Source organism: Pogoniulus pusillus, chromosome 8 (genome assembly GCF_015220805.1).
Source record: "Pogoniulus pusillus isolate bPogPus1 chromosome 8, bPogPus1.pri, whole genome shotgun sequence".
In the NCBI taxonomy this organism is placed as follows: Eukaryota; Metazoa; Chordata; class Aves; order Piciformes; family Lybiidae; genus Pogoniulus; species Pogoniulus pusillus.
The window spans coordinates 23838124-23861185 of NC_087271.1; the positions used below are offsets into that span (position 1 = coordinate 23838124).

The 23062-nt window shown below is 48.1% G+C and overlaps 1 protein-coding gene across 10 annotated transcripts in view; it reads left to right on the forward strand.

Annotated features, from left to right (window-relative positions):
• The first annotated feature begins 337 nt into the window (after positions 1-337).
• TMEM275 (transmembrane protein 275) overlaps positions 338-23062 on the forward strand; it is a 29373-nt gene continuing 6648 nt past the window's right edge. The window contains exons 1-6 of one of the 10 annotated variants that reach the window (XM_064147612.1): positions 340-374; positions 1776-1953; positions 2644-2752; positions 3292-3414; positions 3532-3644; positions 15366-15546. The gene's annotated coding sequence lies outside the window, so the exon portion shown is untranslated. Of the gene's footprint in view, positions 375-1775; positions 1954-2021; positions 2214-2643; positions 2753-3291; positions 3449-3531; positions 3645-8119; positions 8140-15365; positions 15547-19683; positions 20210-23062 lie in introns of those variants that run through there. The other 9 variants (XM_064147615.1, XM_064147614.1, XM_064147613.1 and 6 more) reach the window with 9 other exon arrangements.

Here is a 23062-nt window from a genome sequence, read left to right on the forward strand (position 1 = left end):
CTTTCCCTTTCCCCATCTTCCTTATTTCCTCTCCTTCTCTTTCCTCCCATCTCTCTCCTTTCCTCTCCATCTTCCTTCCCTTTCCCCATCTTCCTCATTTCCTTTCCATCTCCTTCCTTTTCCACATCTTCCTCCTTTCCTCTCCATCTCCCTTCTTTCAGCACTACCTCCCCTTTTCCACCACAGCTGCCCCTGTCCCAGCCCACACTTCATTTCCCCCAAACCCAGAGCACCTGGGTCCTGTTGGAGTCTCCTCCCACCCCAGGTGTGACCACTTTGCCCTCTCTTCCCACTCCGCTATATAATCAGACCCAGGAGAAGCAAGCCCCAAGCTTGCCCATCTGGGCAGAGGGATCCTCCTCAGATCATCCCTGGTGAGTCCTTGTGGTGTGCACTGGGTGAATGGTGGAGGGGATCTAAAGGCCGGGGGGCCTAGTTGGCCCCCCGGCTAGCTAGGGCAGAAACTTCATAGTATCATCAGGATTGGAAGAGACCTCACAGATCATCAAGTCCAACCCTTTACCACAGAGCTCAAGGCTAGACCATGGCACCAAGTGCCACGTCCAATCTTGCCTTGAACAGCCCCAGGGACGGCGACTCCACCACCTCCCCGGGCAGCCCATTCCAGTGTCCAATGACTCTCTCAGTGAAGAACTTTCTCCTCACCTCGAGCCTAAATCTCCCCTGGCACAGCCTGAGGCTGTGTCCTCTCGTTCTGGCGCTGGCCACCTGAGAGAAGAGAGCAACCTCCTCCTGGCCACAACCACCCCTCAGGTAGTTGTAGACAGCAATAAGGTCACCCCTGAGCCTCCTCATTGGTGGGTTTTGTACTGATTCAGATTTCCTTCAGTAGCTGCAGGAGGCTTTGGGGATCAGTGATTCTAGCCCAGAACACAGTCACTGACCCCAGGCTCTTCACCATTTCAAGGTTCCAAGGTCTCTGCTGTAAACCTAGGAGCAAAACCCTGCTTAACCCATATGTCAACTGGCTGTGGGACCTGATGCTAGTCCGTGGCTGGCCTAGCAGGAAAGCAGACATTCAATCTTTGCAAGAAAAGCAGCTCAGATTCCAGGAACCTTACTTCTTTTGGGTGAAACCTTGTGTGGTTTTCTTGATGAAACAAGAATTTGAGTGACTTCTGATAGGTTCTGCCTAGTTCTGCTATTCATATCTCCACCTGAGGGACTGTGGTATCTGGTGCTGCATTGTGAACCTAGAGGAGGGAGATAGCTCCCTGCCTCAAATAACTGGGACTCTGTGATGGGAGTTGGTCCTTCTGGGTTCCTAAGTAGGTCCTACATGTCTTCTCCATCCCTGAATCATTACTGTGGTGTTTTGTTTGGCTTGCTGTCGTGGAGGGCCTGTAGACCCGAAAAGAGGCTTGCTTATGCCTCTCCTGCATGGACATGTTTTCTGCCAGGACCTCTGGCTGTAAACAGGTTGTGTAAATCCCCACACACCCAGCTTGTGTCTCCCTGGGGTAAGCCCATGTGATCCCCATATTTGGGAAAGCCCAGGCAAGCAGCTTTTGCCTATTATGGTAAGGTTTGGCTGACTGCCAACCTGATTGGTCATTCTAGTGGCCAAAGAGACCATTAATCTCGGCCCACAGTCAATAAATAGGGGTGCACAGGTAAACAACGTGCTCAGCTCAGACCCCTGCACAGCTCAGGCTCTGACCCTCACTTGCAGCTCAGACGCTCAGCCACTCAGAGGCTCAGACCTCATGCTCTGACTCACTTGCAGCTCACCTGTCTGCGTACCTTTCTTGCAGAGCTCATTCAAGCCTGCCTGTATATATATACGTATGAAGAGCCTACAGTCTCCAGCCAGCTGTGCACAACTGCACACCACTGTGTTATCAGGACCAGATCCTGCATTGCCTTTACCTATGGAGCACAGTCTCCCAGCAGCCGCGCACATCCTGCATGCCTGCTGCCTGTCATTGCCTGGTAAGCGCCACTGCCGCTGAGATAACCAGGGAGCAGACTCTGGATTGTCTGCACACACGGCCTGCTAGCCGTGACAACCGTGCCAGAGACAGCATGATATTCTCCTGCTCCTGAGATCCTACCAGCCGAGAATTCCTGGACAGGACATCCAGAAAAAGCCAGCAGCACCAAAGGCAGAGATTCCATCCCCCGCCAGGAGAACAAGGCTAGAGAAAACTATTTCCCCAGAAACTGGGAAGATTCATCATAGAATCAACCAGGTTGGAAGAGACCTCCAAGATCATCCAGTCCAACCTATCACCCTGCCCTATCCAATCAACTAGACCATGGCACTAAGTGCCCCATCCAGTCTTTTCTTGAAGACCCCCAGGGACGGTGCCTCCACCACCTCCCTGGGCAGCCCATTCCAATGGGAAATCACTCTCTCTGTGAAGAACTTCTTCCTAATATCCAGCCTATACCTACCCTGGCACAACTTGAGACTGTGTCTCCTAGTTCTATTGCTTGTTACCTGGGAGAAGAGGCCACCCCCCACCTGCCTACAATGTCCCTTCAGGTAGTTATAGACAGTAATAAGATCACCCCTGAGCCTCCTCTTCTCCAGGCTAAACAGACCCAGCTCCCTCAACCTCTCCTCATAGGATTTGTGCTCCAGGCCCCTCACCAGCTTTGTTGCCCTTTGCTCTCAAGCCGGGAGGATTCCAGCCTCAACGTCCATGGGCAGAGATCCCCTGAAGTCTGGACACTAGACACAGGCTGTGACATAGCCCCGGAGGGTGATTAATAATTAATAAGAGTTGTGAGTAAAATCATAATACCTCTGTAAATATCTGTTGCCTCTGCCATAGGGCAGAAAGAGTTTCAGCCTGCTCTGCTGGGCAAACAGCACAAAGACCCCAAACAGCATTAAGCTGTGGGGAAAACTCCTCTCTCTGTTTATACTTTGAATATTTGCTAGTTAAAAAGTAAGTACATATTTTATCCTAGATTGTTTTCATAACCGTGTAAAGAACAATTAATATTAATATACAGTGGTTGGGGGTGGCAACAGTTCAGAATATTGAGATTAATAAATATATATTTTTATACAAAATTATCTTGCCCCAATTAATTTCTTCCCTGCACCAAATAGGTGTAGGTGCTGAGAATACCCCTCTGTAACACTTGTGTCATGCTCTGATCGCACTGTGAGTTTTAGCACTGTTGTTGAAAGGAGCTCCAAGTGTTACAGGGTGGAAGAAGGACACAATTTATGTCTAGTATTTTCTTAGTGGAATCAGCAGCTTTCCTGGCTGTCTCCCCTGTCTTACTGTTGATATGTGTTTCTCTTTACTCCAGGCTAGATGCAGAAGCTGCCTAACAGTCAGCTCTGAGGTGATACCTACTGGGCAGCCTACTTAACAAACTACAGGTTGAGCAAATGAAAAGCAAACAGAAGAGCAATGATAACAAGCAGAAGAGGTGCTTGCTGACACATTTTCTCTGAGATATCAGGGTACTTAATTCTTGGATGACTCCATAGGAGGTTGATATTCTTCTCCATCGTTTACCTTTACTTTCTCTTCTACCTTTCTGCAGAGTGATCTCAGCTGGATGCCTTGTGGGGCAGGAGGGGCTGGCACCTGTATGACCCCTGCTCACTGCACAGTGTGGAGGAGGCTTGGAACAACATCTCTGAGATTCCCAGCATAGTAAATATGACCCTGGCTGTTCACTGCTACACACCTGTGATTGTGGTGCTGCAGAGTCAGTGCTCTGAAATGCCTGGGCAGATGCACATGCCTGTGGCAGGGTCCAGCTGGATAGGATCTGAATAGGTCTTAATTATTTCCTGGCCAGGTTTCCTTCAGAAGTGAGACTTAGATGATGCTGTTTGTGTGTACATCTTTGTGCATCTCCCTGCTCTGCTCTTGTTTCTCTTACCTGCACCAGGAAGTGTCCTGCTCTTGTCCTTCCTCCATCCTGCCTCTGGCTCTTAGCCCTTCCAGCTGGGTACAGCTGGGAGAGCTAAAATCAAATGCCCATTTGACTGCTCTGGTAAATGAAGTTTAGATCAAAACCTGAATCAATGGCTGTGGAGTCTCTGCAGCAATCCACGTGGCAATTCCCTCTGCCTTGGAGGCACCAGCAGCCTATTTGGATGCTTTAATACCTTATTGGTGTAATGCTAAGTCCCACAAAAATTCCCACCATCCCAAAAGATGCCTCTTTCCACCACGCTTTCTCCTGCTGCCTGTTTTGGAGCACAAGGAGAGCTTCCAGCTCACCCCAGAGTCAATCTGATGAATTACTGTGAACGTAAAACTTTGTAGCAAACCCATAAATCCCTGTTCAATGTCTCCTCTGGATGCTCCTGGAGTGTACTGCAGGTTTTATTAATGCTTTCTAACAACCATGCTACTCGTGATGTAGCCAGCCAGGCAAGTGCTATCTGGGGAAATTTTATTGCATGGTTTGGGGTTTTTTTTTACACTTTTATTTCTACTGCAGCCAAGTCTTCTGCTATTCTACCCTCACACAAATGCTTCTGCCACCCAGGAGTATTAGGGTCAACTTTATGTCGTCTGTAAAACTGGGTCATTGTCAACTCGGTCCCTCTGCTCCTATTGCTATTTCTCTGATCATTTGGATAGCTGGAGGCTGGGAGCAAGGTGCAGAGCAGGAGAGTTTATGGCTGAGCAGATGAGCTGGGGTGCCTGAGGTGCTCAAAGTATAATTAACCATGTTTTGCAGAAGGTGAGCATGGTGCAGAGAGACTGTCATACCAAGGGTGTCAGGTAAGAGTTAGGGCAGAGGCAAGAAAGAAAAGGCCACATATCCTCATTTCCTAAATCATAGAATCATAGAATGTCAGGGGCTGGAAGGCACCTCAAAAGTTCATCTGGTCCAGTCCACCTGCCAAAGCAGGATCACTTAGAGCAGATCACTCTGGAACACATCCAGATGGTTCTTGAATATCTCCAGAGAGGGAGACTCCACAACCTCCCTGGGCAGCTTGTTCCAGTGCTCTGTCACCCTCACAGAGAAAAAAATCTTCCTCAGGTTCACATGGAACCTCCTATGCCTCAGCTTCCATTGGCCCTTGTCCTGTCCCTGGGCATCACCGAGAAGAGCCTGGCTCCAGCCTCCTGGCATCACCCTTTACATATTTATAACAATTGATGAGGTCATCTCTCAGTCTCCTCTTCTCCAAGCAGCACAGCCCCAGCTCTCTCAGGCTCTCCTCGTAAGAGAGATGTTCCATTCCCTTCATCATCTTTGTGGCTCTGCACTAGACCCTCTCAAGCAGCTCCCTGCCCTTCTTGTGCTGGGGTGCCCAGAACTGGACACAGTGCTCCAGATGAGGCCTCATCAGGACAGAGTAGAGGGGAAGGAGAACCTCTCTCGACCTACTAACCAGGGCCCTTCTAATACACCCCAGAATGGCATTGGCCTTCCTGGCCACAAGAGCACACTGCTGGCTCATGGCCATCCTTCCATCCACCAGGACCCCCAAGTCTTTTTCCCCTTCACTGCTCTCCAGCAGGTCAGTCTCCAGCCTATACTGATACATGGGATTGCTCTTTCCCAAGTGCACAACTGTACACTTGCCCCTGCTGAACTTCATTAAATTTCTCCCAAATCACAACAGCTGTTCCCAGTGCCTGTCAGGTAGAGGAATCCCTGTTATGGGTGATCTGCTGATCAGCAGCGAGCTGAGCACAACTTCCTGGTCAGGGAGAAAACAAACCAAACTCTGAGTGTGATAATCACAGGGAGGGCTTGAGTTTGCAAAGCACCTTGTAGGAGCCTCTCCGGGAGCTTCTCAGTTGTGTGCCTGCAGGGAGCTGTGGACTGCCAGGGTACTGATCCTTGGCTCCCTGTTAAGTCTGCGCTGGGGCTGCACAAGAGCAAGTTAGACGAGACAGTCATCATCTCTCTCTGGTACTGTGTGTCCAGTTTACTCCTTTGCTCCAGGTACCAGAATGACAGAAAGATGGCACTCAGTCTGAGCTGAGCAGTGAACCGAGAATGTTGCTGTGCTATGGCAGATAAATAGCTACACCTGAAGTAATACTCATACATTTCCCAGCATTGGTCCAGCCTGGCTTGTAAGTCTCAGTCTTGGGAAACCATAGGATCATGGAATGGTCTGAGGCAGAAGGGACCTCTAGAGGTCATCTAGTCTGCCTCCCCCTGCAGTCAGCAGGGACATCCCCACTAGCCCAGGTCACCCAGAGCCCTGTCAAGCCTCACCTTCAATGTCTCCAGGGAAGGAGCCTCAACCATTTCCCTGGGCAACCTGTTCCAGTGCTCCACCACCCTCACAGTAAAGAACTTGTTCCTAACATCCCACCTAAATCTGCTCTTCTCAAGCTTGAACTCATTGCCCCTCATCCTGTCACTGCAGGCCTTTGTAAACAGCTTCTCTCCATCCTTCCCATAGGCCCCCTTCAGGTACCTGAAGGTTGCAATTAGGTTCCCCCGCTGGAGAGCCTTCTCTTCTCCAGACCCAACACCCCCTGCTCCCTCAGCTTGTCCTGACAGCAGAGGTACTCCAACCTTCTGATCATTTTCGTGGCCCTAAATCATAGAATTATAGAATCATAGAATGGAGCAGCCACAACCTCCCTGGGCAACCTGTGCCAGTGTCTCACCACCCTCACTGGAAAGAATTTCTTCCTAACATCTAGTCTGAATCTCCCCCCTGCCAGTTTAAACTCAATACTGCTCGTCCTGTCATTACAAGACCTTGTATAAATCCCTCCCCAGCTCTCCTGTAGGCCCCCTTCAGGTACTGGAAGGCCACTATAAGGTCTCCTTGAAGCCTTCTCTTCTCCAGGCTGAAGACCCCCAACTCTCTCAGCCTGTCCTCATATCAGAACTGCTGCAGCCCTCTGAGCATCTTCATGGCTTCCTCTGGACTTGCTCCAATAGTTTCATGTCTTTCTTGTGTTGGGGGCTCCAGAACTGTACACAGTACTCCAGGTGGAGTCTTATGGATATGCCTGAGTGGGTCAAAGGTATAAATTACTTTAAATGAAGAACTGATGTAGTCTGTGGAAGCAGAGATCACCACGTTACTGACTCAGGAACAAGGTGCAGCTGCAGCCAGAGCTGCATGAGAAACGCACGTACTTTGTATTTTGGCTTCTTGTTCTTCCTGTGAAGCATGTTCCCCACTGAGATGAGTAGGTGCTGTATGGGCCCCATCAGCCAGAAGAAAACCTCACAGGGAAAATAAAAGTGCACTTTTAGTCCTCTCAGCATCAAATTGCACCCATTTGAAAGCACAGAGGAGTCAACAGATGATTTCTCCCACGTGAGACAGGGATGAGGGGAGAATTTGCCTCCAATTTTATAAACCAGGGTTAAACGTGGTGAGCACTGCAATCCCTCGGTGCCTGGGGACACCAGGAACAGGGCATAACAGGGATAACAGATCAGCTTCCCTGGCGGTGAGCTGATGGTAAAAGCCTGGAGACAGAGAATATGTGAAGCCGTTGGTAAGGTAGAGCTCATAAGAAGGGTGGAAGCCCCTGGAGAAGCTGTGAGCTGCTTCCCTGCCAGAGCAAATGCCAGCTTCTTTTGTAGGCAATCTGAAAACTCATGTGGCAGAGGGAGTAGGCTGGGGGCACTTACAAGAAGTAGCCCATATAATTTCAGTGGAGAAAAGATGATGCCAAGGTGCTGGCTAGAAAACTTGCCAAAGGAGCAGTAAGGACCACACATGATTGTTTGGAGAGCAGATATGACAAGTCGTTGTGCTACTGCACTTAATGAGTTAACTGCTGGGAGCAGTCTCCTTCCAGCATTTGGTGTGAATGCTTCAGGCCCTTCTTGAGCACAAAGGAAAACACATTAGCTGAAAGCTCTCCCCGAGGTACTTAATGAGGTGCCCCTCATTAGCTGAATCTCCAGAGCTCCCTGCCTGCTCCCATCTACACAATAAAATTACTGCGTGGTGCTGCTAACTCAGTGCAGTGCATAATTGGAAGGGGATGGGAGTGTGCATAGTCTGCAGCTGAGCTGGTGAGAGGTTACTTCATGGGCTCATCACTTGTGAACCTCTTTCCTAGAATCTGAGAAGAGCTAAGAAAACCAAATCCACTCAGAATCCAGCAACAGCCTGGGTTTCTTTAGAGGAATTAAATGCTGTGCTGGCTGGGCAGGGACTGCACGGCCAGGAAGTGTAATTAACAGCAGGTCAGTACTGCAAAGGAGCCCTAAGCACAAGCTCTGATCTCCATCCCTTTCTCTGAGGAGGCAGGGAAAGGTCAGCCCTCATCTGAGCAGAAATTTGGGTAATTCCTCCATGCCCCTGGGTAATTGCCTCTTCTTTTTTAAAGACATTGCTGATCAATCAAAAAGCACATGGGAAAAACGAGGAGAGATCTTGTGCCTAGAGGAGGTAGTTTCACTCCTTTTCTCCTGTTGCAGAAGCATCCAAGGTCTTTCTACTTGTTGGGTTTGCTTATTTTTCTTTTGTTCCTTAATCACGTTTGCAGCATCCCAGGCTTTTCAGAAGACAGCTGGTGAATTCATCCTATATCCAAACACACTGCAGTATTTTTGGAGCAGTCTCTCACTTGCTGGGCAGGAGAAAATGGTTGCAAATCCAGCCCTGGCTTCATTAGGTCCTGCAGAATCTTTCCCCAGCAGTTCATTGTGTCAGTAACCACCTCCCCCAGTCAAATCAGCCCTGGCCAGGCTTTCTCTCTCAGTCTGTTTCTTACCTTCAGCCTGAGCTGCTGCTTTGTTTATTGCTCAGTTTAATTTTCAGGATGTTGGATACACAGTCTATTTTTTTCCCTGATATTTGCTTAAAATAGTGGTGAATAATGTTGAGTACTGCTGCTGTTGCCTAAGGAAGAAGCAAACCATGATTCCTCAGCAGGCAGGTTAAGTGTCCTTACTTTCTGTTAAGAAATAGTTCAGTGAGAGTAACAGTGAAGGCCTTGTTTTCTGCAGATCTTGGAGAGACTGGGTGCTGATTGATAGCTGCCAGTCCCAGGGCAGTGGGGTGGGATGCTCACAGTCTCTCGCCAATGCCACCCAGCTCGGAGGAGGCAGGTGAGGACTGTGGTCTTGGGATGGATTTCATCTTGAGATAAACGCTATGCTTCAGTTTCTCACTATGCCAAATGTGTGTATTACCATTCCCACATTCTCTTTGAGACAGAAATCACAGAATCATAGAATCAATCAGGTTGGGAGAGACCTCCAAGGTCATCCAGTCCAACCTATCCCCCAGACCCAGCCCTAGCCAATCAACTAGACCATGGCACTAAGTGCCTCATCCAGGCTTTTCTTGAACACCTCCAGGGACAGTGACTCCACCACCTCCCTGGGCAGCCCATTCCAATGCCAATCACTCTCTCTGTCAAGAACTTTCTCCTAACATCCAGCCTATGCCTACCCTGGCACAACTTGAGACTGTGTCCCCTTGTTCTATTGCTGGTTACCTGGGAGAAGAAACTGACACCCACCTGCCTACAACCTCACTTCAGGTAGTTGTAGACAGCAATGAGGTCAGCCCTGAGCCTCCTCTTCTCCAGGCTACACATCCCCAGCTCCCTCAGCCTCTCCTCACAGGGCTGTGTTCCAGGCCTCCCACCAGCTTCGTCACTCTTTTCTGGACACATTCCAATACCTCAACATCTCTCTTGAACTGTCCAGAACTGGACACAGCACTCAAGGTGTGGTCTGACCAGTGCTGAGTCCAGGGGCAGAACAACCTCCCTTGTCCTGCTGGCCACAATATTCCTGACATAAGGCAGGATGCCATTGACTTTCCTGGCGTCCTGGGCACACTGCTGGTTCAAATCCCTTGCATCCATGTGTCTATGTAGCACCTGGCACCTCTGGTCTCTGTTCTCTGTGATAGGGGTGAGATGTGAGTGAATCCTACAACCAACACATTAGAAGGTGATGAGGGAAGAGATGTCTGGCTTTGATCACTTACCAGTGACCACTTTCCAATGGTACTGGAAAAGTGCTCCTGTAAAGGAACATCTGCTTCTAATGACACTATGAATTCTCAGTTCTGCAAGTCTTGCTGAAGAACATATGAGATTTAATCAGATTTTCACATTGCTCTGCTAGCAATGAGAAATGACAGCCCCATGCTCAATTTTATACGGTCTTAATCAGTCTGCTGGTTGGAAGAGTTAGCAAAGTCTCACCAATGGTCAAGGCAGCTTTTCCCAGTACTTGCACAACCTGCATGTGGCTTGGGGAAAGGGACACAGTACAACTTCGGTGACCGTCCACAGAAAGGCACCTCTCTGCAGCTCCTGTCCTGCCCCATCAGTTGTCCACTCAGATGTAGTAGACAAGTAAAGCTGTGATGGTTTGGGTGTTCTCTGTCCCCCCACACTTTGGAAAATCACCCAGTGTGCTAGTTTGAAGCTAGCTAGAATGTTTTGGTGAGAAGAACTAGATTACAGGCTGTGAAAAGGAAACAGTGGTGATGTCTACTTCACTCATGGGCTTGCTGAGAGGTATAAGAACAAGAATCCAAACATAGATAAGGCACTACTTCTTGGGGCATTGCCTGAGCTGCATCTCTCTCTCTAGCCTCTCTGATGTCTCTCTGATTAATCCACTTTGCTTCCTAACCCCCTGGCTGAACCTCCATTCTTCCTTGGGACTGAGGTAAGGTTGAGAGGGGTGGGAGAAGGTGGAAGAGCAGTTGGGAGCCCCTCCTGGGGACTCAGGTTTCTAGGAGGGAAGTTGTGTTTCTGTATTACCTTTTACCTTGTATTTTTCTGTCTATAACTGTATATACTGTAAACATCTGCTTGTATATTGTGCTAAGCTGTAAATATAAGCTTCATTCAGATTTCCAGAGCTGGCTGAGTCTAGTCTGGGTGATTTCCAAAGTGGGGGGGAGGGGAGATAACACCCAAACCATCACACCCAGACTAGACTCAGTGGCTCTGGAAATTGAATGAAGCTTTATATGTACAGCTTAGCACAATATACAAGCAGATATTTGCAATATAGACAGAAATATACAAGTTAAAAGGTAATACAGAAACACAACTCCCCTCCAAGAAACCTGAATCCTGAGGAGGGGCTCTCAACCACCCTTCCACCTTCCTCCCACCCCTCAACCTTACCCTATATCTTGCCTTATGTTTAAGGTAATAAGGGTCAGCCAGGGGGGTTAGGAAGCAGGTGGATTAGTCACAAAGATGGCAGGTTAGGTTAGAGAGAGAAGTTCAGCCCAAAGCCTAGACAGAGACTGTGTTATCTGTTTGTTTTCTTGTTCTTACCCATCTCAGCAAGCCTATGAGTGAAGTAGACATCACTATTTTCTTTTTCACAGCCTGTAATCTAACTCTTCTCACCAAAACGTTCTAGATAGCTTCAAACTAGCACAAAAACTTTCTCACTGAATACCAGGTTGGAAGGGATCCCAAGGATCATCTGGTCCAGCCTTTCCAGGTGATAGTGTAGCTGAAATGAGGTGATCCAGCACCCTGTCAAGCTGAGTTTTACAAATGCCCAGTGTACAGAATGCACTGCTTCTCTCAGGGGGCTCTTCCAATGCCTAACTGTTCTCATTGTGAAAACTTTTCTTCCAGATTCCAGTGGGAATCTTGTGTCTGCTGGCAGTTACAGGCTGGTAGTGCTCATCTACCCAGACAAAGCTATAGGCTTGGGGCAGTGTGACTGGACAGCTGCCTGGCAGAAAGGGATCTGGGGGTTGTAATAGACAGGCAGCTAAGTATGAGCCAGCAGTGTGCCCAGGTGGCCAAGAGGGCCATGCTGTGGCCAGCAGGAGTAGGGAGGTGATTGTCCCCTTGGACTCAGCTCTGGTGAGGCCGCATCTTGAGAATTGTGTTCAGTTTTGAGCACCACAATATAAGAGAGATGTGGAGGCGCTGGAGTGGGTCCAGAGGAGGGCAACAAATCTGGGGAAGGACCTAGAGAATAAATCTTATGAGGAATGACTAAGGGATGGTTAGTTTGAGGAAGAGGAGGCTGAGGGGAGACCTCATTGCTGTCCACAACTACCTGAAGGAATATTGTGGAGGGTCTGCTGCTGGGCTCTACTCACCAGTAGTTGGAGACAGAACAAGGGGGAATGGCCTCAAGCTGAGGCTGGGGAGGTTTAGATTAGACATTAGGAAAAGGTTTTTCATGGAGAGTGGTCAGGCACTGGCAGGAGTTGCCCAGGGAGGTGGTGAAGTCACCCACCCTGGATGTGTTTAAGGGTGGTTTGAATGTGGTGCTTAGGGCTGTGGTTTAAGGTGAATCTTGCAGAGTAGGGTTCTAGGTTGGACTTGATGATCCTGAGGGACTTTTCCAACCTGGATGTTCCTGTGATTCCGTGGTCTAGATCATACTGCTCTGACCACAGCCACACCAACACCTGTTGGCATGTCTCTGAAAGAGTGTGCTGCAGCAGAGAGATACTTTTCCTAACGTGCTGCTTTATGGGTCCCATCAGTCTGCAAATTGCATGGTGAATTAGGAAGCCTTGTTCTGTGCCAGTTGCTTAAAAAGAGGAGATTCAAATGTCTGAGGGCAAACACTAGCAACTACTCTTTGCAGGAGACAGAACTTGTTTGATTTGGTGTTCTTTACCTCTCTCTCCAGTTACTGTAAACAAACCTCTGCAAGGGTTGTGTGACCACGCTACTGATTTTTGCTGAGGATCTTTTTCCAAAGCCTGCCAAATTAATTCTGTGTGAGCTGCCGTAGTTTTCATGGCATGTAATTATCATGAGACCTTTTTCTTCTCCTCTAAATCCTGCTTTTGAAGGTAAAGAGATGTCTCCCACATGCAGCTAACCTCAAGCCTATGAGAAGCACTTTCTGGCTGTAGACCAGTGGGCAGTTAAGGGGTCTGGTGTGGGGTGTGTGTGTCTACGTCTGCCACAGACAAACACAGCACTTGTGGTCTGTGGGATCTGGACACTGAATTCTTCCTAACAGCAGATATTTGAGGGAGAAAAGAGCCTGTTTGTTGTGTTTGGTGGTGACATTGGGAGAGCGGTATAGGAAATGAGAGGCAGAAAGATTAAGTGTAATAGGACAGAGGCTTTGCTGCAGAGCTGATGAGTTGGAGTCAAGTGCTTTAAACAGATGTTTGGCCAGGCTTTGCGTAAAAGAAGTCTTGTGCAAGCACAATGATGCTAGGCAATGTTTGACGTGATGACCTTATAGTCACTTTGTTAAAGGATGTGATTAATGATCTGTGCTTTGCCATGTTATAACTTGATATCCCATATGGAGGCCACAGACATCTGCTCTCCACCAGAGGGTAAATATTCAGAAGGCAACATCCTACAGACCTTGTTCACAGCTCACTGAAGGCACTGTAACAACTTTTATGAAGTTAGGTGGGATATGGCTAAACCACAGGAGGATTCAAACAGTCTGATTTTTCAATTTGCTCTGTAACTGAGGAGATAGAATACCCATTGAAAAGGTTTCCAAACCTTCACACAAGGACAGATAAGGGATTCTAATTATGATCATTTATTTTCACTTGTCTTGCTTATTTTGATACTCTGTAGAGTTAAGGACTCACCTTGTGAGGTATTCTTCTGTTGTACTTCACATTGGGCCAATGAAAGCCCAAGTGTTTTTGCAAGCCACAGAACCTTTCAAGAGATCAACCTCATATCCAAAGTCTTAGATATTTTGAATGGACATGAACTACGTCACCCTGACATTACTTATCAGCACTGCCTGCATTTCAAGGTATTAATTGTCCTTGTAGACTCTGTCATCATGAAGAATCTGAGCCCTCGGGTGAGGACTGTTGAGTGAGAATCAAGAGCATCATATCCCTAAGCAGTGGCAAGGATGTCTCCTCTTCAACCATGGACACCATCTGTTGATAATGTTGAGTCTGACACCCCTCAAACCTTGATTTTCCAGGAATGCAAACTGCCTAGAGTAATTTGATTGGTGCTGATGGTAATTGGTAACTCTTGTGGCCTTGCATGCTACAAGTTGACCATCAGGTGGCTGTAACAGGCACAAATTAAGTTTCTTCTTGCTGGCTCCCAACGCAGTGCCAGACCTATTCCAAATGGGAGTTGGTCTCCATGTCCAGGGACAGGTTGAATGGGAAAACCATTGAAAACTGAAATGATCAAGATGTGAAAAGCTCTAATGCACTAATTTAGTCTGCCTCCACTGGAAAGCAGATTTTGATGATCTAAATCACCATGTGGGTGCTTTTCTCCACGGAGATGAGTGAAATGCACCTGAGGCACCTGAAGCATGCTTGCAGTCTGGGCACTAATACCTTCCTCAAGAGATACTTGAGTGGCTGGATGGACAGAGTGACACTGTGGGCAGGCGAGTGAGCCTTTTGGTGGATTTGGTTCCTAAGCCTAAACTGATGTGGTAGGTTACCTGGTGTCAGAAGGTGGCACAGATGGCTGTCCTCTTTCATGTGTTTTGGGCTTAACCACCAGAACTGGTTCCAGAGGACATGGCATTTGATATAGTTTCCTTTCAGATTCCATCATTTTAGTTTCTATTCAGTCAGAAGTCCAGTTCACCACTGCTAGTTTACAATGCCATCCATTTATCCCATCCTCAGAGACATCCTTACATTTACCTAAGACATACTCCCAACCAAAACAAAGTATAAATGCTCTTGGAAGGGCAACTCCATGTGTTGTTTCATGTGTAGGGCCTGGTCCAGTTCCTGTGCACGTCCCTGGTTCTTCTGCAGTAACTTTGGCTTTATCTAGTGAAGGTATTTACCATGCTTGCCTTAAGGCTTGTAAGTAGTGCCACTGAAGTCAGTAGGTCAGCACCTAAACAAAAGCAGGTATTTAAGTGCTTTACTGGATCAGGACAAGCAGCAATGGATGCAAGCTGCAGCACAGGAGGTTCCACCTCAACACAAGGGGGAACTTATTGACTGGAAAGGTTCCAGAGCACTGGAGCAGGCTCCCCAGGAAGGTTGCAGAGTCTCCTTCTCCGAGGACTTTCAAGACCTGTCTGGCTGCATTCCTGTGTGACCTGAGCTAGATTGTATGGTCCTGCTCTGGCAGAGGGCTTGGGCTCAGTGATCTCTTTGGGTCTCTTCCAAGCCCTAACATCCTGCAATCCTGTGACCAGAACCTTGCTATCAGGACTTCTGCCCCATTAAGGCTGTTGATGATCTTGACAGCTCGAATGTAGATCAGAAGCATCTGTGTATTCTTCCTTGAGAAGAAGGGGAAGATAAAAATAACTATTATAATATGTACTGTGTAACACATAGTGTATGTTACACGTACAGCGTAAAGTAGCTTATTTCAGTTTACGAGGAGCCAACAGCTCTTTAATGACCATCACTACCAGGACTTCTTCTAAAGAAGAGGGTGTAATAGAGGTCTCTGATGACCTGTGTTTGAAAGCATGAGGTAGGATTGCTGATGGTCAGATGATATGTTTTTTTTCTCTTCCAGATCAACTATCCTTTGGTCTGGTCTGGCTATCAGAGAGGACAATGATGTAGCAGAGGAGCTCAAACTGCACGTTTGCCTTCTAGCAACTTGAGACCTGTCTTCCAGTGAAACTGCCTGCTAATGAGTATGCCAGTGGGAACCTTTGAGAATTAAACCCAGGAGATACAGACCTCCCTGTTAGGTAATTAAAAATATTTGCCCCTTGCTGATATTTGACCTGCTGATTTCCTCCTGTTTGAGAAGGCTTCATACAAGAAATCCTGCACTGTTTGAGTAACAGGGCAGCCACTTGCACAGATAACTTTCTCCAGCTCAATATTCTCAAAGGGTGTCACAGGAAGGAGAAACTTCTGTGAAGATCTGGAAGCCTTCTTATTTGTTTGTTTGTGTAAAGGGAGGGAATTACATCTAGATTATTAAAACAATCAAACAAAGAAGCAGAAACCCCAAAACCCAAACGTTGAAGTAGATGGTCTGATCAAGGGGTAGAGGCAAAGCCTTAATGTAAGTGCTGGAAGTCAAGCTGATGGTACCCACTGACTACCCATCTGAGATGCCTGTTCTGTCCAGTCCCCAAATCCCAGTGTGTCATGAAGACAGTTCTTTATACCTTTCTCAGTCTAGCTCCCAGTAGTGTCCTGCTCTGATCTCAGCTTCCTCGTGACTGTATGTGTGAGTCTTGGCATGAGTGGAGCATGCAGGAGAATTTAGGTCCGTGTAGGTCACAGCTCTTTGAATGAAGTAGCTCAGGGAGTTCAGTTGGGCTGAGTGCTCTACAGGCACATGAGGAGAAGCTGCAGGCACCCTGAGGAGATGTAGTCTCATGAGGAAGTACAGATATTCTGCCTACAGTCTTCAGCTAAAATGGTTAATTTGGGGTTAATTGACCTCTGCTCTGAAGATGCTGGTGTATGGCCAGGCACAAAGATCAGAACATCTGTTAAAAAATCTGGGAACAGCTGGCCCAGATGGTTTAAGTCATGAAGACAGTGTAGTGCATGATGAGAGAGCTCTTGGGAAGAGCAGAGTGAAAATAGGAACTGTGCCTGTCAAGATGCAGTGAGTGCATTGGACATTGCAGTTGTCCTGAGGGAGATCGGGCACGAACTGTGGCTGCCAAGTTTTTCTGATCAGAAGAGCCAGTTTTGGTCTACATTCAGAAACAACAAAGACTTCATCCTTGACATGACATCAGTCATGTAGGACCAGGTGAAAAAATCTACTTTAACCATCACTCTGCCTTAACAGTTGTCAATAGCAGAGGACTGTGGCAAACCTAGAGCAAGCTTTCCCTCTCAGTCCATTCCCAAAGGTCAGGAAGCAGAGACATTGCAACCCAGAAGCTGCAGCTATTGTGTTTGATGGGTCCAGTTGTGCCTGTGTTCTGGGTCTGAGCACATAAATACTGCTGTTCTTCATGGCAGCCCTGTGATTTTAGTTACACACTGTCCAAAGAGTTGTCTCTTTTGTGGATTTAAACCTCCTGCATGGTAATTTCTTAGCTGTCTATAGCCTTCTTCTTTTTATACTTGATGTTAAAGAGGGGTAAGCATTGCTCCAGAGATTGGCTTTGCTGCCTTCTGAGTTGCCAGAGATGTTGTGGAGCGCAGAACTGTGAGACAGAGCTGGCTACTGCTGTAGTATTAACTTTCAGACAGACATGGAGGCATTTAGGATTGGTTTGGAGCAACAACAGATACAGTCTGGAGTTTCCTTCCCTGAAGAGTCATTAACACGTAAATGCACAGAGAGGTGCCAGCTCTGGAGAGCTTGTGGCAATCTGCAGGGGGACATTTCCTTTGAAACCTCTGTGAAAGGTTCCACAGTGGTTACCTTACCACTCTCACCATTTCCCAGTTATTCTTGCAGAGGGAAACCCCATAAACCTGAAATAATATCTAAGGGCTTCATATGTGACAGTCACCATCCTGACCTGCTCCAGATCACGAGGTGGTGACACTGAAGCCTAATCTTTATGGCTACAAGAAAGCTTGACCTAGATTTCTTAATAATATAAAACAAAGTCAGGGCCTGACAATGCAAGAAGTCAGAAAGGGAATTTTGCCTTTCATTCAGAAATTTCTGACTTAAACTGATTTCCAAAATCAGTGGAAGCTGGGAACAAGCAGCTTCTCCCAGAGGAATTTCTAGTCTGCTGAAGGTTAGGATCTTGCCTCTAAAGAATTAAAAGCTTCCCAGTTTCTGGCAAGTTTGAAATTAGGAACCATCATTCTGGCAAAAAAAAACAACCCTTGGCAAATCATGAATGCTTGTGAGCTGTCAAAGCTGTGCAAGGCAATGAATCTGCTCTGATTCGTACCCCTGGGACATCTAGCCTTTAATTTTAGTTCTTGAGTTAGAGTTGTTTCAATCATGTGAATGCAGTCTGCCAGGTTGTCAGGACCACATACGTGCAACTCAGAATTGCTGCTTCAGTAGAGCCCTAAATATGTAATATTTCAGTGAAGCCTTTCTTTCATTGGGTTTATGAACCATTAAGCAGGAAGTGTGATGGAGAGTCATGCAACAACCAACCTGAAGCCAGCACAGCCGCCTTCTTCGCTGCCTTGTGCAATTAGGGAGCAGCTCATGGTTTGTTTGGTATTAATTGGCCCCCTTTGGAGCTTCAGCACTTCATGAATGCTATTATACAGCGTGATACCAGGGAACTTGGATCGATGGCCCTGGTGGTATCCTTCCCTCTGACAGCCACCATTCCTAAATAAACGTGGCTCATAGGACTGTTTTGATTGACTTATGGAGCAATATCAAGGAGTTCAGCAAACAAACATTAAATGTCAAATTTGTCACCTGTGGAATTGTCACTCTCATATTTCTTTCCAGTGAGGGTGATGAAACACTGGCACAGGTTGCCCAGGGAGGTTGTGGATGCTCCCTCCCTGGAGGTCTTCAAGGCCAGGTTGGATGAGACCTTGAGCAACCTGTTCTAGTGGAAGGTATCTCTGCCTATGGCAGGGGGTTGAAACTAGATGATCTTTGAGGTCCCCTCCAACCTAAACTGGTCTATGATTCTATGATATGTACCATGTGGACATTTTCTCCAGAAAATCTTCCATCATGCACTCTCCCATCACTTTTCTGGCAAAGATGAGTACACTGAGACTTTTAGAACCTCGTGTTACAGGGCCAGCAATCGGAAAGGTTTGAAATTATTTTTCCCAGTTATTTCTTTCTAGAAGCCCAGGCAGCTAACATACCTGATCAGCACTGCTTTTCTGATAGCCTCCTCCACCCCTCTTGTTCAAGCTGGGCAGTGTGCTGTTAGCATTACCCAAGCTAAGGAGGAAACAGCTATCCCCTTTAGCAAAGCCTGAACCTCTTTCTGCAAAGCTTTGGTTTTGCCTGAATTTCTAGGCTGACCTGTAAGGTGAAGTGCAACATGATGCAGTAGAGGATGCTGTATTAAGAATATTCAGGCTGGAGTAGTGCCTGAAGAATAGAGAGAAGTGCTCATTCTTCTTGAATGATTTCTCTTCTTTGACCTATGTGTTTCACTATTCCTGTTACCTTTCTCTTTTTTCCTTGAGAGTGTGAAAGCAACCATTGAGAAGGAGTGGAGCATGATTTATGTTCTGTCAGCTCCACCCTGATTTATATAGAATTCTTCTGCAATAAGCTGGAGAAGAGTCTCTGTTCAGCTGTCACTGGCAGTCTCCAGGCTGGTTACAGCAGTGTGGGCATGGAGAGCAGATGAAGGCATGTGAGTGTCAGCACCACTGAGGCTGCAGAAGGATTACCTTATGCTCCATCCAGTGCACGACTTGCAGCTTGCCTTGTTTCCTGTGGTCACCAACTCTGGAAACGGACAGTGTGACTGGCTCGATATGGGAGCGAAGACCTTGGCTATGCTTGCAACAGGGTTTTGCATCAGGTGTGTTTTCAGAACCAGCACCTTTCAGTGCACCTGAGTGGCACGCTGAAAGATGAGTTTTGCATCTGACTGAGGACGGTTTCCTTGGATTTCCCCAGCTCCCACACGCAGCACGTTCCCACCACTGGGAGGTCCTGCCTCAGCACTCTTGACTGCCTCCTACCCGCCAAGGGGTCACTCCTGCATCCCTCCGGCATCCAAAGGTACTCGCACGTCACCCTTGGGTATTCATTCGTAACGAGCCTTTCAGACCCCTTGCGCCGACGATCTTTGCCTCTGCAGCCAGCTGAGAGCCTGCAGCTTCTTCCCTGGCATCTGGCGCTGCCCTTCCCCTCCTCTCCCCCTGCTTTGTTCTCGGCTCCGGGGGAGCGGAGGAGCCCGGAGCGACGCTGAGGCTGCCCCTTGGTGGAGCCGCGTTGGGGGATTTTTCCTCTCCCCGGGCGAAAAAAGGGTCTATTCTAGTCCCGGCACCTCAGTCGGCTGAAAGGGGCGGGGGCTGCAGCCCTGAAGTAGAAAAGGAAGAAGAAGAAGGCGCGGAGAGAGGGCGAGAGCTCGCCGGACAGAGGGGACAGCCGGGCTAAGCCTGGCTGGGGATCGCGGGCGGGAGGAGGAAAGGATGCAGCGGGGCAACAATGCTGCGTCTCAACCTTCTTCTGCCTAAGAGGATGTCATCCTCCGAGGGAAAGGAGGAAAGTGAAAAGAAGGTGGCCACTCTCGCATAGAGCCTACTGAGGTCTCCCGGGGCTCGCCCGGGGCTCGCCCGGCACCCCAGCAAAGTTTCCGGAGCTCGCTGAAGAGAGGGGAGGAAGCATGTGAGGGTCTCCTCCCAGCGCACAGCTGGGCTTCCAGCACCGGCTCTGCTTGGACCAGCCGCGGCTCTGGCACCCCCGACTGAAAGGTGAAGGGGACACCCCGAGCACCCGGCCTTCCTCGGCTTCCTACTGCAGCCCAGGTACGTGTCCTCCCTTTCCAGACACCGAGGCTCTCTCTGGCCCTGCCAGAGTTTCCCAGCGAAAAAAAAAGTCGTGTGCTCCTCCTGGTAGCTGAAACGTGCATGCGTGTGTGTGTGTCTGCATATGTGTAGGCTGCCGCTGTGTAGGGGGTGTCTGTAGCTGTCTCAGTGCAATTTGTGTTTGCTGAGCACTGTCATTATTTCTCTGTGCCATCACACCTCTAGAAAGGAGACTCATCTGGGTTCTGTTAAATATTTTGGCTGTACTGCTGCAGTAAGGTGGTGCAGAAGGATGGCAGCTTGATCCCTCTCTCTACAGCTAAGTGGGTAGCATGCTTAGCTGTGCATATTGCTGGTGCTACTGGTATAGCTTCAAATGATGTTCCTAAAATGCTGGCTGAATATGTCAGTGTACCCTTTGAGCGCTAAGAACTGTCAGAGCTAAGAATGAAAGTCTCTCTTCAGCCCCCTGAGAATATAAGGAGGGAGGGATACTCTCCATAGTGATGGATATCACTGTAGCCTCTGTATTTCCACCACTGTTGCCTGAATGTGCACACACACCTTTTTGAGGGGGAGATGTGGGGTGTGGGGGAGCTTGGCAGTAATGCACTCCAAGCTGAAGTGTCTGTTGGAGAAGAAGTCTGGCCTCTGATAAGAAAAAAACCTGATTCACACAGAAAGCTCAAAGAGAACTTTTCCCACTCCAGATGGAAAGTAAGTTGGTCATTTTGGAGGGGACAGTCTGGCTGAAGAGTTGCCAACTTTTGAGCTCATTGCCTTGACTGAAGTGGAAGGTAAAATCTGCCAGATATCCTCAAACGGGGCAGCAGTGGAAGCTGACCCACATCAGTACATTCTTGTGACTGCAGTGGGAATGAAGGAGGGTCCTTCTCCCCACGGCATCAACCCATGCTCTAAGGGATTACAGGAGAAAGATGTTTATGATAGCAACCAGAATAAAGATGGAATTTGTGCTGCTGCAGGGTCTTATGAGGCAGAGGATAGCACAAAGCATTCTCTGCCTTTGGCTTATTTTTTCCTTTATCTTCCACTGCTCTGCTGTCATTTTCATCCCCTTTTCATCTGGTTTTACATGGAGATCAAGACAAGAGTAAACAATGATCCACTTTATAAATGCTCCCAGTCTTATGGCTCTGGGTATGTCTTAACATACAGAATGTGAGTGGGGCACATTTGGCTCCCTATGCTTTTCTTTGATGCCATCTTGGCTAAGGGTGTGCAACACAAACCCTTGTTTTTATGCTGTTGCAGCTTCACCCTTTGGACAGTGTCACAGCCCTTGTGTGAGCCCTGACCCTGCATGTTATACAGTTGCAGATGTAGCTGAGGAGGTCTGAGATCCTGGGTTTTGTCACTGTGCCTGCTTTACTCTCTGAGCTACTGTGCGTGCTGACACTGATGCACTTGCAGCCACTCAACCCAATGGGCCTCACAGGACAGTGACTCCTGGCAAGCTCCTCTTCACTGCTTTAGTCAGTGGTTTGTTTGCAAGCTTCCTTTTTTCCCTCTTCACTTGCCAGTGGGCAGGTAGCTGCCATTGCATGACCAGTGTCCTGACACATCCTGGGAGCTGTCTGCCTTGTCCTAGGGTGCCCCAAGAAACAGCTATTGCCTCCTCCAGTCACTCTGCAAGCTGAGAGGTCTCACTCCATATCCTTATTTCGGTACTCCGCTTTTGGGAAGTGGCCATGAATTCCTGAGAAGCTGATGGTGACTCTACTCTGAGACCAGCCAGGTCATGCTTTCATGTCATTTGTCACTTCACAGTGGATCTGTGGTTCTTTTCTATGTGCTGGTGCTTGGGACTGCCCCTATTTATCATTGCCAGTGACACCTAAACAAGCCCTCATCTCCCTCCTTCACTCCCTGTTACAACCTAGGGAGGCCCAGTGAAGATTTTTCCCAGACTTAAGTAAGCCCTGCACTGATGGAGCTGTAGCAATGACCAAAAATTGCCAGGCAGAGAAAGTGAGGTACTGCTTTGAGGTGCTGAAAATGATACTGCTCAGCCTTGAAAGCAACCAGAAACCAGCACGGTCTCTTTGGAGTGACTACAAGTGACAGCCGACAGATGTGGTGAACAAGTTGAAGTCTCTCTTGGAAATCTCAGCGAGATCATGACCTCTGGTCACTGCCTTGCCTAGCAGCACAGGCAGCTGGCTTGTTTGTGTATCCTGCTAAAGCCCCACAGGCTGTGAGAGCTGCCTGGCTCTCCCGGGATGGGGAATTCTTGCAGGCTGGAAGCAGGTGAGTGCAGGAAGAGTTGATGGAGTGAATCTGTGATATGGTTTAACTCCTCGAAGTTCCCTGCTGAGTACTTTGCAGTGAGGTAACATAGGGCAAAACAAGGGGAAAAGCCACAGGGGGTGTCTGCAGCTTCTGTGTGCCAAAGATTGACTGGCACCTGTAAGAGCTGGGCTGAGAACAGTGCGTGCATGTGTGTCTTTAACCAGAAGCTGTCTTGCTGCTGGTTCAGGGATGGTGAAGGAGGCTTTAGCTCACATCAGTGTGCCAGGGTTCCCAGGCAAAAGAAAAGGACACTGCTGGAGAAACGTGTGTATGTGTTAGGCTGGCTTACAGAGGGCATGCTCTCTCCCTGTTACACATTCTCAGTTCCCTTGAAAAATCTTTGTCTGCAGAGGCTCCTCTCCTATCAAGCATTCTCAGGTGAGAAAGAATTTAATCCTTCTATGTATCTGTCTGTGTCAGCCCCAGCTGATGTCTCACTGAATAGGACCTCATTGGAAGTTCAATGCTGCACTTTGATCAGGTCCAAACAAAAGCCCAAGCCAAGGAAATGAGATATAACACCAGATAGAGCAGCAGAGA